Source organism: Myodes glareolus, chromosome 5 (genome assembly GCF_982192425.1).
Source record: "Myodes glareolus chromosome 5, mMyoGla1.1, whole genome shotgun sequence".
NCBI classification, from domain to species: Eukaryota; Metazoa; Chordata; class Mammalia; order Rodentia; family Cricetidae; genus Myodes; species Myodes glareolus.
The window spans coordinates 70,157,726-70,178,915 of NC_142030.1; the positions used below are offsets into that span (position 1 = coordinate 70,157,726).

General features: G+C 43.5%; 1 long non-coding RNA gene across 1 annotated transcript; it reads right to left on the reverse strand.

Moving 5' to 3' along the window:
- Window positions 1-16,453: 16,453 nt before the first annotated feature.
- On the reverse strand, window positions 16,454-20,769 carry LOC125391813 (uncharacterized). Its single transcript, XR_007229263.3, has 3 exons — window positions 20,498-20,769; window positions 18,483-18,550; window positions 16,454-17,481 (listed from the first exon to the last, which is right to left on the reverse strand). It is a non-coding gene; the product is annotated as an uncharacterized LOC125391813 (long non-coding RNA).
- Between the last annotated feature and the right edge of the window lie 421 nt (window positions 20,770-21,190).

Here is a 21,190-nt window from a genome sequence, read left to right on the forward strand (position 1 = left end):
TCATAGAAGAGAAAATGGGAAGTACACTTGAACGCATTGACACAGGAGACCACTTCCTAAATATAACCCCAGTATCACAGACACAGAGAAAAAAATTAATAAATGGGATCTCCTGAAACTGAGAAGCTTCTGTAAAGCAACAGACATGGTCAATAAGACAAAACAGCAGCCTATAAAATGGAAAAGATCTTCACCAATCCCATATCAAACAGAGCATTGATTGATGTGGGAAGTCCTTTTGTTCATGTGTTGCTTTTATTGGTTAATGACTAAAGAAGCTGCTTTGGCCTATGATAGGGTTGAGTAGAGCTATAGGGAAAACTAAACTGAACTCTAGGAGAAAGAAGGTTGAGTCAGTGAGAAGCCACATAGCTACCAGAGGAGACAGACTCTCTGCTGGAGCCTGCCGAAACTTTGCTGGTAGGCCACAACCTCATGGTGATGCACAGATTAATAAAGATGAGTTAGTTTCAGATATAAGAGATAGCTAGAAATATGCTTAAGCTATTGGCCAAACACTATTGCAAATAATATAGTTTCTGTGTGATTGTTTCATGGTCTAGGAAGCTGGGAACAAACTAACAGCTACCTACAATAGTTGATCTCCAAAATATGCAAAGAACTCAAAAAATAGATCATCAAAAGGACAAATAATCCAACAATAAATGAGGTACAGACCTAAACAGAGAACTCTCAACAGATGACTCTAAAATGGCTGAAAGACACTTAAGGAAATAATCATCATCCTTAGCCATCAGAGAAATGCAAATCAAAACAACTCTGAGATTCCATCTTACACCTGTAAGAATGGCCAAGATCAAAAATACTGATGGCAGCTTATGCTGGAGAAGATGTGGGGTAAAGGGAACACTCCTCCATTGCTGATGGCAGTGCAAACTGGTATGGTCGCTTCAGAAATCACTTCATCTATTGGCCAAGTTTAGGGCCTAAAAATATCACAGGTGGCAAGGTGACTGTCCAGTTACAGTGCTCCTCAGACAACACCAATGGCACTGGGGTACAGGGAGGTCAGATCCCAGAACTCATATTCTATGCTTGAGCCTTCCTTTCCTTGCGCATCATGAGGCACCCACATGGGCCCTCCTTGCCTGACGCTTAGCTCATCTCCAGATGTGTGGTCAGCACAGGTAATTTGTAATGAATGAAGCAGTAGGCAGTTTCTAATATCTTTGAACCTTTTAATTATGTACAGGCTAAAATGTAACATTCCACTTTTAACTATATGCTTAGAAGAGCCAAGTTCTTACTCAGGCTTTGTGGTCTTAGAGTTGTGTCTGTATGCCTAGGGAAATCATGTGCTTCTCCAAGTGCCCACCAACCTCCACTTTTGGACCTCTGAAGAAGATTTTGGATTGACTTGAATTTCCTTTGATGAGTCGAAGTATGTATTCTAAAGTAATATCATCAAGTTATTTTTCAATGAAACCCTTCCCTTCCTCTCAAAATAAATAAAAACAAAAAACAGGTAAACCTCAGTGTACAATTTTGAAAGAATATTTGCTTTATAACAAGTAAACTTAGAAAGTAAACAGGCCAGTAGTTATGTTTGACTCTGTTCTTTTACATCTGTTGCTTCTGGGCCTTGCTTTTATATTCTTTACATGTTAAGTTCATATATGTGTTTCATATTAAGCAGTTCTCACTCTTGGTGTAAGGAATTGGCTTTTGTTTAGGCCTTGACTCCTGCTGCAAAGCAGACTTCTGTTCTTTCAGTTTAGGAGACAAGATACCAGAGTGCAGCTACTTCACTGAGAATTGATGGAGTTAGAAAATTTTCTTGTCAACAGAAAAAATAAAGTTGCAAACCTGCTAATTTATACTAAATGGGTAAAAGGGAAGTCTGAAAATGTCCTACACAATGAATAGTAGCATTTTTTAATAGACTCATACACAGTTTGAAAAAGCTACTTCTTGCCTGGTAGTTTTCAACAGCCCCTAGCGCTCTCTCTCTCTCTCTCTCTTTCTCTCTCTTTCTCTCTCTCTCTCTCTCTAGGCTTGTTAAGCCTTACTGCATAGGACTTGTGTTACTCCCTGCTCCCTCCCTTGTTAGAAGAGGACTGAACAGTGGAGGTATGGGGTAATGGTAGCACTACTTGTCAATGTGATAAAGTGCTTTTTATGCTTTTTTTTTTTTTAAAAAAAAATGGAACATTCTTTCTCTGTTCTTTGACCATACATGATCTTATTTGTTGATTATGAGCAAGTTTCTGGACTGCTAGAACCTGGTCTCTGGCCATCTTAAAGTGCCAATATATGCCTGCAGGGTTTTTGAAAAATGGTTCGGAGTGACACTGGGTTATACCGAGTACTCACCTCATCAGCATCCCATGCCGCTCTTATTTGTCCATGATAACGTAAGCAAAGAGGAAAAAGCTCACAGACAACTTCTCCTTCCATGATGGCTTGTGTTGGCTTAGTGCCTGTGACCCTGGTAGTGTCCGGTGTGGTCACGAAAAACTGAAATATCCATGTGTCTCTGGGCAGCTTTTCTGCTTAGCATAGTCCTGAGATGGCTCCCTGCCACCCAGAGTGTGGTCCCTGGCCGCCTCCTTTTCCTGTTCTGCAAGCCCAAGTTGGCTTCCCTGGAGCAGGGGCTAGTCCTGGGGTGTGTGTGTCTGTCTGCATATGCAATATGCGCATGAAAGAGTGCTTACCAACTCAAGAACTGTCTCCTCCCTGCCTGACTAGTGGTGGGTGTGTCAGAAATGCCTCCCACCTACCCCCCCACTGCTGGTGCCAGCAAGGCCCAATGAGTGACTGAGTCCATTCACTGTGCTTCTGGGCCACTTCTTCCCTATAGATATGGGCTTGTGGGCTTTGGCCAGCTTTCCTGGTGGAGGAGAGCAATGGATTATGGGAAATGTTTTAATCATTTTGCCATTACTTACATCTGTTGACATAGGTGACCAAAAGCTGTTATTGGTGACGAGATGAATATTCCTAGGACTACTTTATGAAATGATCCCTCAATTGTTTCCTAGTAAAAAAGATGACAGGTTGTAGTTTTGGCAAAGCATCAATAAAATAAAGGTACATTGTCAATTAAAATTACTTCTACAAAGGCTTTTTGTTTTAAAAATTATGGTTAAACATTTCAGTAACTCATAGCTACCATACAAATTGGTAAACCTGACCAGAAGACACTTACTGTTAAGCCAGAGGAGAAGGAATTTTGTTTAGCACTAATCTAATCTAGTCCTGTCAGATAGTTGGGCTGGGTGTGATAGCCTTAAAGGGGCAGCATCCAGCCCAACTCTTACTGTGACTCAGCTGCCCTCCATGTGGCGTGGCAAGTACAGTTCACTGAGGATGGGAGAGCATAACTTATATTAGTTAAATTATGTTTCAAAAAAGGACATGTCCGCTTTCTGACCTCTGCTAAGAACTGTGGGTAAGACTGGAAAGCTGGGCCTAAACTGAGAAATTTTATGTTCAGAGCCTGTTCTCTTACCTGCATTTTCAGCAAAATTAAAGGTAATGCTCTTGCTTTGGTTTTCTTTGGTAATTTTAAACTCCGTAGTTTGTAAAAATAGGAACCATTGTTCTATTTTTTTTTAAGTTGTTTGTAAAATACAACTTTACTAAGCTGAAAACGCTGTAGATGCTTTTCCCAGCATACCTGGAAGTCTTCATCATTGCTCATACTGGGGATAAGGGTAACTAGGCTAGCAGTTCTAATGCAACATTCTTTAATCATGTCATAAGATAGTATTTAAGTAAATGGTCTCATTTGTACATAATTATTGCACTGAACTGTCTTTTTTAAAGGTGTTTAAATAAGCTAGCTAATTCAGTACACTGTAGGCAACTGTGCATCAGTGTGCTTGACTTCAACAGCTTACAGCATCATTTATGAAGTAAAATGTATAAATATGAAGTACCTCATGTTGAATGTTATTGTACTGTATTTTTAATGTAACAGTGCAGATCTTGTTAGACATGAATGTGTATAATCATGTTAAATGCAAATAAAATAAAACTGGTTCATAAAAAAAAAAATCACAGGTGGAGAAGTGGTGCGATCATTACAAAGCCTTTCAGGCAAGAAAGGCGATGGCACCAGTACTGCTTCCTGGCCATCTCAGTGAGTGAGCAAAACAGAAGAAGGGAGTAGCCGGGCAGACAAGGCAGCAGAGATATACCATAAGAACATTCCTGAACTCTATAAGCACGGTGGTTAGAACACGCAAGCACTATTTAAACTCCACTCTCAGGTCTTGAAAAAGATTTTATTGCTATTTGTGAAAAGGTCTCCCTCAGGTCAAGGATAGCCTAGCAGCCAGTATATAAGCCAGGCTGGCATTAAGTTTGTGGCAATCTTCCTACTTCAGCATACTGAGTTCTAGCACTATGGTCATGAGCCCCCATACCTGGCTTTAGGTTTTAAAACTAAACACTTTATACATTAATCTTTAAGAACCAAACAAAAATGAGAAGGGAGGAGTCACTAGGTAAGCAGTATTAGAATCAGAAGATGACAAGCTGAATAGTTTGAGGAGGGGCGTGGGAAAAAGCAAACTTCTTTTCACAACAGAGAGCTGCGTTACTGGGTGCCATAACCAAATCCCACAGTTTGTGGTCTCGCCAACAGAAATGTGTTTTCTCACAACACTGCAAGGTGGGAGCTCTGGCTCCAGGTGCTGGCTCTTTGGGTGTCTGAAAGGACTCTCTTCATGTCCTAAGGAGCCTGCCCTTAGCACCCATTCTGGGGTGTCTCCTTTTCCTCCGGAATCCCAAGTCAAAGGCACCATCTCGAGACACAGCCATATTGGAGGGCTGGGGCTTCTGCTAATACGTATAAATTTTGAAGTTTATGATTCTACCACTTTATAATGGAAATCATTGAAAGAGATAAAATGCCAACATGAAATGATCCCTTGTTTTGAAGTCAGGTGACAGAATTTCAGAAGAAATTGCCAAGAGCAAGACGGGAGCTGGGAGCAGAGATCTGACAGGAGCTGATATTTCTTCTGCTGTATGCCTTGTATATAGTCCTACTGGCCTTTAACACTCAGGAAATACATTGCTTTGTCTAAAATACAAATTTTATTGACTTTAAAATAAGTGACCCCTAATAAGTATTATCCGCCTAATACAACTCAGCTCCTCCATGAAGCTCCAATGGATTGATCAAGGCTGGAAAGAAGAGAAAGAATTGGGATGTCTTGTCGTTTACTGTCACACTCAGAGCACTTTTGAGAAGGAACGGACGCGCGATTGGCAATGACATGAACTAGTAGGCACGAAAGGATCGGTCCCAGATACACAGGGGTTTGCATCCAGGCTCCTGAGGAGATAACCGAGGTTTGATCCTGTAGAATAAATCATGGTAAAGGGGGACCTTGATGATCACAGTGTAAGAATTGGCCTCCGTTCCAGCCTGTGGGATGGCAGATACACAGATAATTGCAAGTGACGGCCACAAGAGACCAAAGCAATAGAGGAAGGTACCCTTGACAAGTCCACTAAACATTTCCAGCAAGATTCTTCATCTCTCCAGTCTTCATTTTATCCTCTAAAGATGTTTGCTGAAGAGCTCACCGCATTCTTCTGACACTGAAGTTTAAAGGCAAGCAGCAAATCAGACAAAAGCCAATGTGCACAGAGTACAGCAAATTAAATTCTCGTCTCCAGATTCCTAACAAAAAAGTGGAATTTCAGCTTTGAAAAATATGGCTGAGTGTAAAGTAATTCACCAAACAAGAACTGAATCCACAAGACCTATTGAAAATGTTTAGCCTGATTAGCAGCAGGAAGCTTTCTTCCAGCACAGATCTTAACAGGTGCAATGTAATTCACTACAACAACAATTATGAACCACTGATCATTTACCAGGCCAACACCAGGTACTAGGGACATTGAGATAAAGAAGACAGCACAGGCCTCTGACACACAAAGAGCCTGGAAACTTCTGGGACCCACAAAGCCACAGAGTTTTCTTGGAGAGTTGATAATCTTGTAGAAAGGGCAGTAAATGAAAACCTATCCAGTTACCCAATGCTTGACCCCAGCATCCTCACATGTCAACACCATCTGCTGTAGAGAAAAGGACAGTTTCTCCCAGTTGTCACCCAGCCAGCTGGGAGGTAAGCTTGCTGCTTCCCAGCATTGCAAAAAAATATCATACTACACACCGCTAGCCTTTCTTTCTCAAATACGTCATGTGTGTGCATGCATGTGTGTGTCACACGCACACACACCAGGACACATGTGTGGAAGATAACCTGTAGGAGTCAATTTTCTGCCCTCCATGTGGGTCCCAGGATCAAACTTGGCTTGACTGATGTGGCAGCAGGTGCTTTTGCCTACGGAACTTGACCCAAGCTATAGCCATCTGAGAGGAGGAAATCTCGATTGAGATCAATCTCGATTGATCGATAAGATCGGTCTGTAGACACACCTGTAGGCCATTTTTCTTGATTAGTGATTGATAGAGGAAGATCTACCCCATGTTAGGTGGGGCCATCCCTGGGCTGGTGGTCCTGGGTTCTATAAGAAAGCAGGTTGAGCAAGTCATAAGGCTCAAGTCAGTAACTCTCAGTGACCTCTGCATTAGATCCTGCCTCCAGGTTCCTGCCCTGTTTGAGCTCCTGTCCTGGCTTCCTTCAACAATGACCAAATGATGTGGGAGTGAAGGTTAAATACACCCCTTCCTCCCAAAGCTGTCTTTTGTTGTACTGTTTCATTACAGTGATAGTAACTCTAACTAGGAGACTTACACATCATAGTAAAGCCAAGCATTCCAAGGTGAAACCTTCTTATTTGGGACTCTTCTGTATTTGCTTTTGGAACTTCCCCCATCCATTCTGCTCCTGTAGTAGGAAATGGCGGTGGGCCCTGTCCTGCTGCCCAGTTAGCTTAACCCCTGAAATAATCACATGGAAATTGTATTAATTAAGTTACCACCTGGCCATTAGCTCTAGTTTCTTATTGGCTAACTCTTACATCTTGATTCAACCCATTTCTAACAATCTGTATGTCACCACAAGTGGCTTACTGGGAAAGATTCAGCATGTCTGACCAGGCAGTTCCATGGCAGCTCTCTCTGTCTGCCTTCCTCCTCCCAGCATTCAGTTCTGTCTTTCCACCTATCTAAGTACTGCCCTATCAAAAGGCCAAGGCAGTTTTCTTCATTTAACCAATGAAAGCAACACAAATACAGAAGGACCTCCTACACCATGCTCCATTTGTCACCTCTTCTTTTCCAGAGTCACACAGTAAATCCACTCATACTGCTGTGGGTTTCCTGTCTGGGTGTGCCTCTGATGACTCTGAGCAGCAGATTGAACTTAGGGACATCGCAGGCAAACATGGCCCTAGGACTCATCTGGACTGCACATGAATGGAACAGTTATGTGTTCAAAACAGAGCAACTAGAGAGAATGCCTTTCCTCCTGGGGTGTTTAATCTGGGTTTCCAACTTGACCATATCTGGAGTCAACTAAAACCCAGGTGTCTGAGAACATCTATGAGGGATTGTTTTGATTGGATCATTTTAGGTAGAAGATTCACCCTAAATCTGGGCTACACCTTCTGGTGGCAGCCCACATAAAAGGATGTAGAAGAAGGAAGTGTTTCATTTTTGCCTGCTTACCTTCACTCTCCTTGACAAATTCCTCTATCCTGATGTTGAGGAATTCCTTTGCTGGCATTAGAGTCTTCTTCTTCAAGATTCCAGCAGATACTAAAGACCAGCTTAGACATTCAGCTTCATGGACTGAATAGCTATTGAATTCTTGGCCTTTCTGTTGGGAGACAGCCATTGTTGAATTAGCAGGACCATGACCACAGCCTGTAAGCTACTCTAATAAATCCCCTTTTAATAAATATAGATTTATTCTATCAATTCTGTTCCTCTAGAGAACCCTGAATAATACACCTCCCAGACCTGCCAGCTATGACTCACCCACTCCACTTAATCTACAGCAATCAGATGTGACAGGAAAGCCAGAAAACCTTATACACTCAGAGGGGACAGCAGCACCAAATGACACCATTTGTGAGCCAAGGTATTGGAAGCACATTTTTAAGGAAGAAAGTACTCTTTTTCAAAGTCTTTTTCACATTCTTTTCTAGATTAAAACCATGAAAACTGCTGTCCTATTTTATACATGGAAAACTAAGCACAGAGAAGTTGAGCAGCCAGTACAAAATTACGAAGTCAGTAAATGTAGGCGGCACAGTTTGGGCACTAGACACTTGTCACTAAAACTGGAAATCACAGCTGGTTAGTAAGAGAGCCAGAGGACTACCTGAAAGATCCTGGTTCACCATATAGGGGCCTGGCTGTGCATCTCCTGCAGCTCCTAAGATAACACAGACATAATCTTCAGGAGCATTGTTCCCACAATGGCGCGGCTTCCAGCTCCTGTATGTATGTCACTAGTTTCCATATCTGTGTATGCCTGTGTGTTTGTGTGCATCTGCGCATGTGTGTGCGCACGCATCTGTTCTCACAACCCATGGAGGTCGGTGTCTGGCATTCATTCTGAAGTTGACAATTTCCAAAGATGTCACCCCACGGCCCCTGCATCTTGCTCCACATACTGATCAATCAGTTGCTTTTGTTCTTTACCAAAGTGACCCACATACTGGAGATACAAATAGCGCCCAAATCTTTGGTTCTAAAAGAAGAACACTGGGCCATTCTGTTCATAATTTGACAGCAGCTTAAAGAGAAAGAACACTAATTTCACATGGTTAATACAGTCCGGCTTTAGAAAAATAACGTTTCCCACAGAGAAAAAGAGCAGTGTATTGAGAGAGAAACCATGCCATCAGATGCAAAAGTTCAAGAGACCTCCACGACACAGGAAGTTAACATCCCAGGACTGGCAATGCCTGTGTCACTACAATGAGTGAATAAACTCCATGGTCCTCAATGTAGACCGAAGTTTCTCTCCCACCTGATCCATAGCCTTTCAGTCCCAAATAAACACACAGAGGCTTATGTTAATCATAAACTGTTTGGCCTATTGTTCAGGCTTGTGATATAACAAATTGTGGGTTTATTGTTAATTTCCATTCTAGAATTATGGTATTGATCAGTTAATGTTTGTGACTTTGCTTTAGTTCACCATAAAATGTTAAAAATAAAAAGTTTAAAATTTCTTATGTGTACTTGGATTTAACATATTTGCTTCTTAACCTTTCTGTCACTTAGGATAGAGAACAGTCCAGTGAAATCTGCACGTGAAAGAGATATCTGTGCTGCAGAAGAGGTATAATCCCAGGACTTGCGAGGCAGAGGCGGGTGATCTCTCTGCGAGTTCAAGGCCAGCCTGGTCTATAAGAGCTAGTTCCAGGACATGCTCCAAAGTTACAGAGAAACCCAGTTTCGAAAAACCATAAAAGAAAAGAAAAGAAAAGAAAAGAAAAGAAAAGAAAGAAAGAGGTATCTGTATTCATTACAATGTTGTAATGTAAGTGTCCACTAACAGATGAGCAGGGAAGGAAAATGGATAAATTTGCACAATATAATTCTACTCAACAGGGAGAATAATAAGATTCTGTAATTAGAATTATCATGAATATTATTGTGCTAAGTGAAAAAAGCCAAGCATGGAGACAATCTTAGGATCTCACTCACACACAAGTGTATGCTGAGCTCATGAAAGTAGGAAACAGAATGGTAGTTACCAGGTAATGTGTAGTGATATTTTGCTTGTGTTTTAACAAATAAAGTTTGCCTGAAGATCAGAGTGCAGCGCTAAACCACTAGAGGTCAGGCAGTGGTGAATCACACCTTTAATCCCAGGATTTGGGAACCACACGCCTTTAATCCCAGCACTAGGGAGGTAGAGACAGGAAGAGAAATGGCTGGGCGGAGAGAGGACTATAAGGCAGGAGGAGACAGGAGCTCAGATACAGTCTTAAGCAGCGGTCGAAGCAGTCCGTCTGAGATGCAGTCTGAGGATACAGTCTGAGCATGCAGTCTGAAGATTAGTAGAGACAGGATCGCCCCTTCAGTCTGAGGATTTGGTGGAGGTAAAATGTCTCTCTAGTGGTTAGCTACACTGCTCTGATCTCTCAGCCTTCACCCACTAATATCTAACTCTGGGCTTTTATTATGAATACCAGTTAGAATTCGTGCTGCAGTATTAGGAAAGGGATGTTGGCCAAAATCACAGTTTCAGTTAGGCATGATTAAGTCCTGGAGATCTGCAACGTGGTGGGTATAATAAATAAAGTATTGAACACTTGCAGACTGCTGAGTAGCTAGAGTGTTCTTGCCACAGCAAAAAAAAAAAAAAGACATGTGTCAGATAACTTGATTTAATCATATATGTGTTCTCATATATGGGGGCTACAAACTGCCTCCTTTATTCTCTTTTCTCTATGCCAGTGGTTCTTAACCTTCCTAATACGGCAACCCTTTAGTATAGTTCCTCATGTTGTAGGGATCCCCCAACCACAAAGTTATTCCATTGCTACTTCATATCAATAATTTTGCCTCTGTTATGAATCATAATATAAATATCTGAGATGCTACCCCAAGGGGGTTGTGACGTACAGGTTGAGAACCTATGGTCTAAATTCAACCCCATTTCTGTCCATCGGAAAGCTTTACAGAGTGCTGTGTGCTGTGCCTTGAGCTGCTCAGACTGCCAGTTCTCCCTGACCCAGCACTTACTGTTAACTGCGGCTTCATGTGCAGTATCTGTAAATATAAATTAATCATCATAGCAACCCTTTGAGAGGGTACTATTGCTATCTCCATCTCCATTCTGTGGGTGGCAAACTGAAGGGCAGAATGGCTATTTGACTTCCTTATGGTCACAGAACCCATGGTTATAGGACTCCAAAGACATTACACCTTTATCACAGATGGCTGATCCCTGTTTTGGGCAGGATGACAAAGAAGTTCAAGATTAGCCCTACAGGGAAGTGAACTCCAGCTCATTTGAAGAGGCTTTGAGGAAGGAAAAAAAAAGCCCCTTAATACTCTTCTGTCCTACCTAAGAACAGCTGGATCTTTGTGATTAGCATAATGTTTCCCACCAAAAGAGCCTCATTAAATCCCTGACTCCTGCTTTACAGAGGGAACTTGAGTGGATGTTTTGTAGAGTTCCTGGAGGAAGAAGCAAGAACTTAATGGTCATTCCATATTTCTCTTCTATTTCCTTAGCCTTCAGGCAAGCCCATACCACTATCTAGAGCCGATACTACATGAAACATCATGCTGGGATGGGTCAGAGCCCATTCTCAGTGCTGAGTTCCAGTAATCTCCGTAATCACCACTTCCTAGTTGTTGGAGAATTCCACTTCCTGGCGTGGAGCATACATCCTAGCAGAGGCTGGCCCTGTCCTTCCTGGTGGGGAGCCTTCATTCCATCAGCAGTTGGCCCTGCCCCTGGGATGCCTAGATCTGCTTCCCTGATGGGCAGAGCATGGTTCTCTTGAGGAGGGTGTGGGAGTGTGAAGCAGGGGGGTCATCATCCAGGAAAGAACCAGTCCCCCCTTTCCTGTTCTCCTCCACCCATCTCTGTGTGCTAGAAGGAAATGGTGAAATTATGGGCTGGGTCGCACCCCAGGGACCCTTAGCAAACTGTTTCTCCACACCCCTCTTGCTTTCTAATGGAAAGAAAAGGGGGTGGGGTAGACATCTTGCACAATCTGAAAACAGAATTGAGTTCAGTTCTGTAAAATAGACGCTAAGTTTATATCATAAATAATGGCATAGGAACACAGAGATTGGAGCCAAAGAGACGTGAACAGCTTGTTCCTCAAAGTGCTGGAGCGTGAGCCAGAATGAACACGTGAGTTGTTGGGCTTCCATAAGCTGAGAGGCTGCCCAGCCCTGAAGAGGAAGAAGCTCTGGAAAGCTAAGCCTTGCCTTGGGTCTGCACTGAGTCTCACCCACAGTATCCACACTTCACATAGAGACTCACGTCTGTCCTGCGTGGTAACTCAGGGCAGTTACACAGTGCCCCCACTCTCAGAACAGTGCTAGGTACAGAGCAAGCTCTTCAAGTGATTCTGAATAAGACAAAAAAGGAAGTGATGCTGAGACCTTTGCATCACAAGGGACTGTGCCTTTTTATCCAAATCCGGTTCCTGACAAAGTCTCAATCCTTCATACGGAATTGACTGACCGAGAACCACATCTGTCTAACCAGGGTAGAGGGCCATTAAGAAGCACCTGGGCCTTGTCGGCATTCTAATGCAATCAGAGGGCAGTCATTTGGCCCCAGAACAGTCAAACTATTTTTCACTTTTTTGAGAACTGCTTGTTAAAGCATGTTTCTGCATAATCCTGGCCCTTGTGGGCTCTGAAGCCATCTTCGGTATCTGCAACCACGCCATGCCTTTGTCTTTTTATCTTTTCACTTTGTTCTCTTTGGCTTTGTCCATGTTGAGTTACTTAGAAACTTAAGGTTTGTGGTGACATTGCGTGGAGCAAGTCTATTGGCATTGTTCTTCCAAAGGTTCAGAGGGGCGCACGCATGTTTGCGAACTGAAGTCTGGGTTAGTTATTTTCCTCGTGGCTGTCACCAAGTGCTTGACAGAGAAAGCAGAACATCATGACCTGAGTCCACATTGCCAGAAGGGTGAGGTGCTCACCAGGAAGCAAAGAGCAAGGATTGGACCCAGAAGTAGATACATTTTTAAGCATCACACCCAGAGATTTATTTCTGCTAGTGAGATCACACTGGCCAAAGGTTCCATAGCCTTCTAGAACTGAGGGTCAAGTGTTGAAGTCCTTTGACCTATAGCAGACATTACAGATTTAAGTTAGAGCAAGGTGGTTTTAAGATATATTCATGTCACATATATAGAATACTTTTGTAGATTTCGTAGGCACCACATAGCGTAAGCAAAGCTTGTTTATGCCTTGGGAACAGAAGTCACATAACTACGTTACTCGTTTTATTGTCCTGAAGTGCCCCTGAACAGTGCCAAGCGGGATGTGAGAGCAACGACCCACTCCATTATACAGGCCTCCCTCAAAGACAACCTGGATTCAGCTCCAGACGCCTGAGATAGAACAGACACCGCAATAAAGTGAGCAAAACACAACAGAGGAAGAGCTGGATTTCCACCTAAGTCTCTGCCCAGACCCCCTCCAGTGCCCCCCAGGCCCCCCAGCCCCACCCCCAATCCTCCAGCCCCACCCCCAGGCCCCCAGCCCCACCCCCAGGCCCCCAGCCCCACCCCCAGTCCTCCAGCCCCACCCCATACCACACACGCAGTACCATCTAATCTTCAACTTGACACTAGTTACCTATCAAAGCAAGCCTTTCTTTAAAGGGCCTTGTTAGCAGGCCAGGCCAAGGCTTTGTTTGGACAGAAGCTGTACCTCTGAGTGAAGCTGCCTATGTCCTTGGCTTTAGCTCTTCCTCGCGTGACTCACCAACAACTTCCACCTCTCTGATGTAACAAGCTTTTGGAAGTTCTGTTGAACAGACAAATATGTCCCAGGACAACCGGAGGTGCCCAGACAATGTACGATAGGCAGACAGACAAATATCAGATTAAGCCAGCAAATGTAGAAAATCTGGATTTAAAAAAAAAAAAGTCGGCCCGGGGCATGCTTTGACAGCTTTCTGGGGCATTGTGTTCTGTCGCCCTGAGTCTTTAAGCTGCTAACATAAGCACAAGAACCACGGTGCAGCAACAGCCATGAAGAAGAACAAGCCACAGCAAGAGAGCTATCACACCCTGAACTGTTGGCAGAACTCCCTAGGACCCAAAGTTGCATAAAAGTCAATGAAAAACCCAACCCCCAACCCCTCCCACACACACACTTCTTCTCTATTGTAGAATTTTATAATCTTTGAAATCAACAGTTGCTGCTTGTGAAGTCAATCCCCCATGAAGATGCTTCTGTTTTCATTGGTACATGAAACCATTCCTCGGGAGATAATTAGAGGTTAGAACTATGTGTTCCAGAACCTTCTGCCTTGAGCTTTAAGCAAAAAGACCCCAAATAACATATTCCTAATCAACTAAGGTCAGAGATTAAGGTATGTGTTCACACTGTGGGGAAATATACTTTATATGTATTATGTATTTGTTTAAGGAACCCCGTCCTTGAATGCAACGGGAGTAGTGCTGCCTCCTAGTGGGAGAAAAGGGAAAATCAAGAGAAATAGCCGTTTACTACAACTACAAACCACCTCAGACTCTATATTAAAATGAAAACTCCAAATCTTTGCTTAGAGACCTGATTCTGTAAGGTTTTCACAAAGTCTTTTTCTAAAGGTCTGTACCTCCCCCTTATTATCCCAGTAAAAACTACCAACCACCTTGTCTCTGATAACTTCCTATGTGCTGGAACATGTGTAGAGGAACACGGGCAATGCTAGGTAGGATTTCTCCCACAGCATGAATAACTCAGTAGGGAAGACCAAAGTGTACAGTAAAAGCAATCCAGAACAGTCAAATCTCCATCTGCATGGCTCACTCTATTGTATGGAGTCCACCAGGCGCGTAATCTCTTGGACTCTGCCCAGGGAAGCAAGCTCAAACTTCGCACTTTGGCTTTCAAAGGTTTGCCAAATCTCTTGCTGCGTCTCCATCACATTCTGTTTAACCCCAGTTTTAGAGCAGTCCTCCAGGGAGCGAGTCTCAGGCAAATCACTCGAAAGCTAGCCCAGCATAGAGGACCACGTTGTCAGACCTCCGCCAGAAAGCATCTTAGGCGCGTTCCTTCTCTGCACTGCGGACTCATCAGCGCGACTGTCACTGTTATGAAACACATAACTAAAAGCAGCCTGGGGAGGAAAGGGTTATGAGGCTCACACTTCCAGAGCACTGTTCATTGCTGGAGGAAGTCAGGACAGGAAGTCAAGCAGGGCAGGAACCTGGAGGCAGGAGCCGATGCAGAAGCCATGGAGAAGTGCTCCTCGTGACTTGCTCGGCCTGCTTTCTTTAGACCCCAGAGCCACTAGCCCAGGGATCGACACCTTGCCTATCAACAACTGACTTAAGAAAATGCCTTACAGGCTTGTATACAGCCCAATCTTATGGAGGCATTTTCTCAGTTATCTCAGGTGACTATAGTTTGTGTCAAGTTGGCATAAAACTGGGCAGTGCATATAAACATCGTCATCCCTGTGACTGCTGTAGAAACCGTGAAACATTATCAGGAGAATGGGGCTGCCTATCTGAATGACTTCGCCTGAATGAACTAAAAGGCTAACTGGCATGGGAAAATCAGAACACTTGCACATTGTATGGACACACCTTTCACCGTTGTAGCAGCCAGCTTCTGCTCGGAACAAAACTAGACAAACTCGGTTACAAGGAACAACTAACTTCAAACTAGCCCAGAGTGGACTGCGGTCCATGGAGCCATCTGTTCTTCCCTGGGTTTCCTGAGCTCTCTCATGCCTTGCGGATCTCTGAGACCACCCCCCTGACATCCTATACTGAGTTTTGATCGTCTCAGAACTCAGTGGGAACTATTTCTTCCTCCTTAGAATCTTTCCTATCTCCCTACTCCACATTGTTGCAGCCTGGCTAGGTTAAGTGTCGCGCTTTCATGTTCCCGCCTTGGGTGGCATGCGTCTCTAACTGCACTCTAATAAGCTGTTGATTCCCTCTCTGCCTCCCCGATACCTCCACCAGGGTGGAAAGCGGCTAATGCATGCCGGTTGTGTCTTAATTGTGAACTCCAGCAACTTTCCTAGCTGCTGCTGCTGCTGCTGCTGCTGCTGCTGTGCTCTCTCTCTCTCTCTCTCTCTCTCTCTCTCTCTCTCTCTCTCTCTCTGTGTGTGTGTGTGTGTGTGTTAATATGTCACTGTTTTAAGGTGAGAGAGAGAATCACAGAAAACGCCTGAGTAGGTTAGATTCACAGAACAGACTGGGTTAAGAAAGGACGGTGGGGTGCAGGGGAGACTTTCCTGCCAGGACAATTGTGAGCCACAAACAAACAAAATGTGACACAAACAGTGAAGGACAGGAGCCTAACCACAGGAAGCAAACATTCTCCTCCACATCTAATCAAGATGGAACAAAGTCCTTCCTCTCTCTGCTTCCTTTGGTCCTTCCCAGAATGCCAAAGGGGGAAGGACCAGGCCATAACATCTGGAACTTGTGAACAGTCAGAAAGAGCTCTGAATTCAAGTCTTCAGGGGCTTCATAAATTCAAAGCACAAGATAGCATCCTTCTCCCCCAACTTCCTACAGAAGTTCCTACACCCAGCGTCCTGCGTGCAGGGCAATCAGGGTGAGGTTAGAGCAGCTAGACTTTAGCCCAAATATCCTCGACCTCTGTAATTGCGCATCTAGCACAGGCCTCAGCTTCCTGTTGTGGTCTGCTCCTGGAGTTCTAGGCTGAAGATTATGTTGTAAACAGTGTAGGGGTTGCATTTGGGAATGGCGGTTTGGGTTGTTATCCGGTCAGGGTGGGGAAGAGTGGAAAGTGATGAGCAATATCTATTTTTCTGGACAGAGTTATTCTGAAACAACGGCATTCTAGCCAGAGTGGTTTTTTTGTTTTTGTTTTATTTTAAGAGGTGGACTTGGGGAGAGAATGGAGGACTCTCAGGAGGATGAGTCAAAGGATAAAGATGGCGATGTCAGAGATTTTTTCTGGGTAAACAACTTAAAGATCATGTTTCAAGATAGAAGACATTATACTACACTCTTAAGCTGTTTTCAATGCATCTGCAAAGCATAGACTGATGTTTCTAGAATCTTCCTGCTAGAACAGGAGATATGGCTCAGTAGTTAAGAGTTCTTATTGCTTTAATGCCCAGCACCCATGTCTGGTAGGTTACTGATGTTCTCTTCTGGTCTCCATAGTACAGGCACCTGAACTCGGGTGCATCTTCCTAGCCCTCCAAACATATAACTTAAAATAATAACAATAAATAATTTTCAAAAAAGGGCAATTAAATGACTAACAGACCTAAAAGTAAAAGCTACCAGTATAAAACTTCTGAAAGAAAACACAGGAGGAAATCTCTCTACCATGGGTTTGCCACTGTTATTTAGATTCCACACTGAAAAGAGAAACCATAAACAGAATTTCGTCAAAATTAAAATCGAGCCAATCACAGTGTTAATTAATCACAATTAACACTTTTAATCCCAACACTCAAACTACTGAAGCAGGATGCCTACAAGTTTGAGACTACACAGAAAATCACAGACCAACCTGAACTATGTAATGAGACCCCACCTCAAAAAGAGCAAACCATTGACAAAATATTAAAACTACTCTATTTAGAATGGCATTGATTAATTGATTCTAAATATTTACTGCCCAACACGTGTCATCTCCCTGCTAGGTATCAGATCATGGCACCTAATTGGATTCTCTATTATAGAGTATTGAAACAAGGATATAAACTTCTTAGGTTCTCAGCAGAGATCAGCACAGAGCTAGCCCTGGTAGTAGGTCTATGTCTGCAATCCCAGCACTCAGGAGTGGAGCAGGAGGATCGATCGGGAGCGCAAGGCTAGCACGGCTAGACGACAAGTTGGAGACAGCCTGGGCTAAGTGAGATCCTGTGTGAAAAGAAAAAGGGGTGGGGAGACAAAGCATAGAAGCAAATTTTAATCAAGACGTCTCTGATTTTTTCCAATAAAATTCATAGATACCTGAAAATTATATTCAAGTGCTGAGAAATTAGGATGTATACCTCTATTACTTAATCTTCATTGACTCTTAAACTGTTTTCAAAAGAACTCCAAGGATGTGGATCTTGGATAAAGAATCTAAGTTAGTGCTTTAAAAGGAGACTTCAACCGTATTCCACTTTAAACAATTGTACTGGGACATTTTCATTGGAGACAGGGTTTCATTGTTGTAGCTCTGGCTGGCTTGAAACTTACTCTGTAGACCAGGCTGGCCTCAAACTCACAGAGATCTGCCTGACTCTGCTTCTGAAGTGCTAGAATTAAAGGTGTACTCAGCTGTACCTGACTATACTGGCCATGCAGACCCAAATTTGAAGACCACTTCATGTGGAAATCTTTTCCATCTCAGACACTGACGAAAACATCTAACACAAAGTGTTATAAAGATTTATGAAGTATATATCTATAAAGTATAAGACACATAGCTGGGCCTCAGCAGATGGAAATGACGATGATGGTGGTGATGATGATAATGATGACGATGATGATGATGAAGAGGAAGAGGATGGGAAGCAGGAAGATGAGAAGGAGGAGGAGGAGGAAGAAGAAGAAAAGGAGGAACAGGGAAAAAATCCAAATCAGATTCCAAAAGCTGGGGCTAGGAGATAACTCCGAGGCAGGGTGCCACAAAGTATGTACAAAGTCCTAAATTCAATCTCTAGTACAGAATAAAAAAATTAATAAACAGAAACAAATAGTTTTAAAAATGATTAAAAAAAATTGACCAGGACCGGGCAAATTGTGTGTTGTTTATTCTCGGGAAACCTGCTTCCTCACCTAAGATAAAATTTGAGTCTAAAGGGAAAAAGGGGGTACTTCAATTCCTCCCCACATCGGGTGCCAGGGATAGATGACATTGACCAACCTACCTCAGCACTGTGACCTGGGCCTTGAGTCCCTCCGCTGACGGTCATACCTAATCCATTCAAAGTTGGCCCTGGAAATAAAATTTGCCTGCTATTATTGACTTAAAGATTTTACGTCCCCTCCAAACCAGAAAGAATGTCACTAGTGAACTGAAAGTCCAAGCTCAGTCTGGATAGAAATGACTGGAGGGTCCTAACTGGTCAGTCCCCGGAGGAACTGGTTTTTATTTAGTGTAACCCTGCTCTTCTGTTCCTTTTCCATCGGAAAGTAAACTATTAATCTTTACCTCCCTTCACAACAGGGTTTTGACTTCCCAGACCCTGGGGTCACATACTCTCTTCACTGCCTTATAATTAAAGATGGTCTAGCAAAAGTTTACCAAGTCAATAGTCTGGGGTTCTGATTCAGCTAAAGCTAATGAACAAACTCAGCTTAGACTGCCTGAAACCTCGATAATAGGCAATGTCCCTAACCAATTACTTCAGAATCTCTGTAGATGGCATCAGATCAGAATTAGAGGAGATAAGGTCACTTACGCTATTTTAATATGGAGCCAAGAATGACAACCTCTGACCTAATATTAAGTTAAAAGAGACTCTGTTAATGGACAAAATATCCCTGCTGTTCTGTCACTGAGGCAGAGGTGCCATTTGTATTTGTGACCGGGAAATGGAGTAGGTGTGGATTTAATGCTGTCCCATGCCTTTCCAGTTCCTCACACTGAATATGCATCCTGCCTTCTGATTGTCCACCTGAATAGTAATACACCTGGATATTACTATCTTTGAGTTCAGACTGAGGTCCATCTCATTCATAACCACAGAGCGTGTTGCATGATTCAGTTACTATGCACGAGATTTTCTCAGAATGGAAACACTATATACAAACTGTGTCTCACTCTGTCTGGGGGTGGTTCAGCTGTTCAGACAGTCCTATCCCTAATAATATTAGTGCCACTTGCAGTATCTGAGCAAATCACACTGACAAATATGACTTTCACTGGTAATTCATGTGTGTATGCACGAGTGTTCATGCGTGTGTATAGGGTGTGTGTGTGTGATATGTATATGCATATTCGTGTGTGTGAGCGCAGGAAGCACACCACAGACAGTGTGTGAAGGTCAGAGGTCAACCTCGGGTGTTGGTCTTCCGTTTCCGGTGGGTATGAGACAGGATCTCTCCTTTGCTGTCCCCACTGTGATGGCAGGCTGGCCGGCTGAGAGAGCTAAGACTCTCCTGCCCCTGCCTCCCAGTCAGAGCGGGAACAGTGGGACCGCAGACATGCGCTGCGTTGCCCAGATCTTATGCACGTTCTGAGGATGTGAATTCAGGTCCTCATACTTGTATGGCCAGTGCTGTAACTGCTCAGTTCTTTATTGATCATCTTGTATCCAACAATCTCATGTGCTTGAATATTTACTTATCAAATACACATCCCTTTTTAAAAACATACATTTTATGTTTCTTGGTGGTAAAATATTACTTTTCTAACATTGTCATTCTATAGGTATATGATTCTTGAACTTCATCTGGCATTATGAAATATTTCTTATAAAAGAATCTTTGGAGTTTCCATAGGGCCAAGAATTTCGTGTCCAGGGATCCCTTCCTGGTTTGTACAAGGCAGTCTCAGTTTTCGTTTCTGTGTATTGAGCACAGCAGCTCCAGCAAGGCCTTCGGCAAGGGCGTTAACCGGAAGTCAGTTATTTGTTGTCTGTGAGCTTCAGCTTCCTCGTCTGTAAGACGATTTAACAACAGTCCTTCGCTCTCGGCTGCCCAGGGCATCACATGAGATCAGCTGTGACAAACAAAGTCCATGGCATTCAGGAAGAGCAGAACAAAAGGCACCTGCTTTGGTGATGACGACGTTGGGAGCAGTGGTGACAATGGTGTGACAAAGGAGGTGGCGCCATCACAGAGAGAAGGCTCTTTAATCCTGTCCTCCGCCAACTATGTCATGTCTACCCTTTGCTGCTTCTCCCGAGGTTGGAAACCACCCAGCACCCAGAGCACATACCTGGAATGTCAGTCCAAGGGGCAGCCACGTTCACGGTCTCTGCTTCTGAACTGTAACTGTTTTGAACTGTACCCTGGGAGGCAAGCTGAGGATCTGATGTTGTTGCTACTGTTAGAGGTTGAATTCGTGTCAGCACTCCGGGAGCTCAGAGAATCCATACCTAGAGGCATGTTATGAGGTGTCATGTCAGACATCACCTTTTTCTGTAGCTTTGGGATTGCCCCATTTCCTCATTTATCCTGTTTTCTTTTCAACTTGGTGAGCGGCCTGCCTTCTCCGAGAAGAATGAGGATCTGGCGTCATGTTACGTCTAAGGAACAACTAGCGCCCTTTTCAAAGGCCATTGGGTAATCTCAGCTCACACCATAGCCTCACACCCAACTCTTGCAGCTTCCCTCACCGCCGGTCATGGCAGTGAGAGGCGGTCTCGCCATTCGGGAAGTATGCTTGCTGTCTTCTCACTGCCAGATTCCAGTCACTGTCTAGGCCACATTAGCTGCCAAGTTTTATGGGCAGAACAAACCCGTTGCTATCCAGTAGGCTGTACATTACCTTGTCTTTCATTGTGAGGACCTAGAGTAACATGGCGCTGGGGAGAGCCCAGAGCCAATCATGGGCTTCCAGTTGAGAGAACAGAAGATGTAAGTACCCCATCTTTGTAAAGAGTCCTTATAGATAAAAAAATCAATCTAA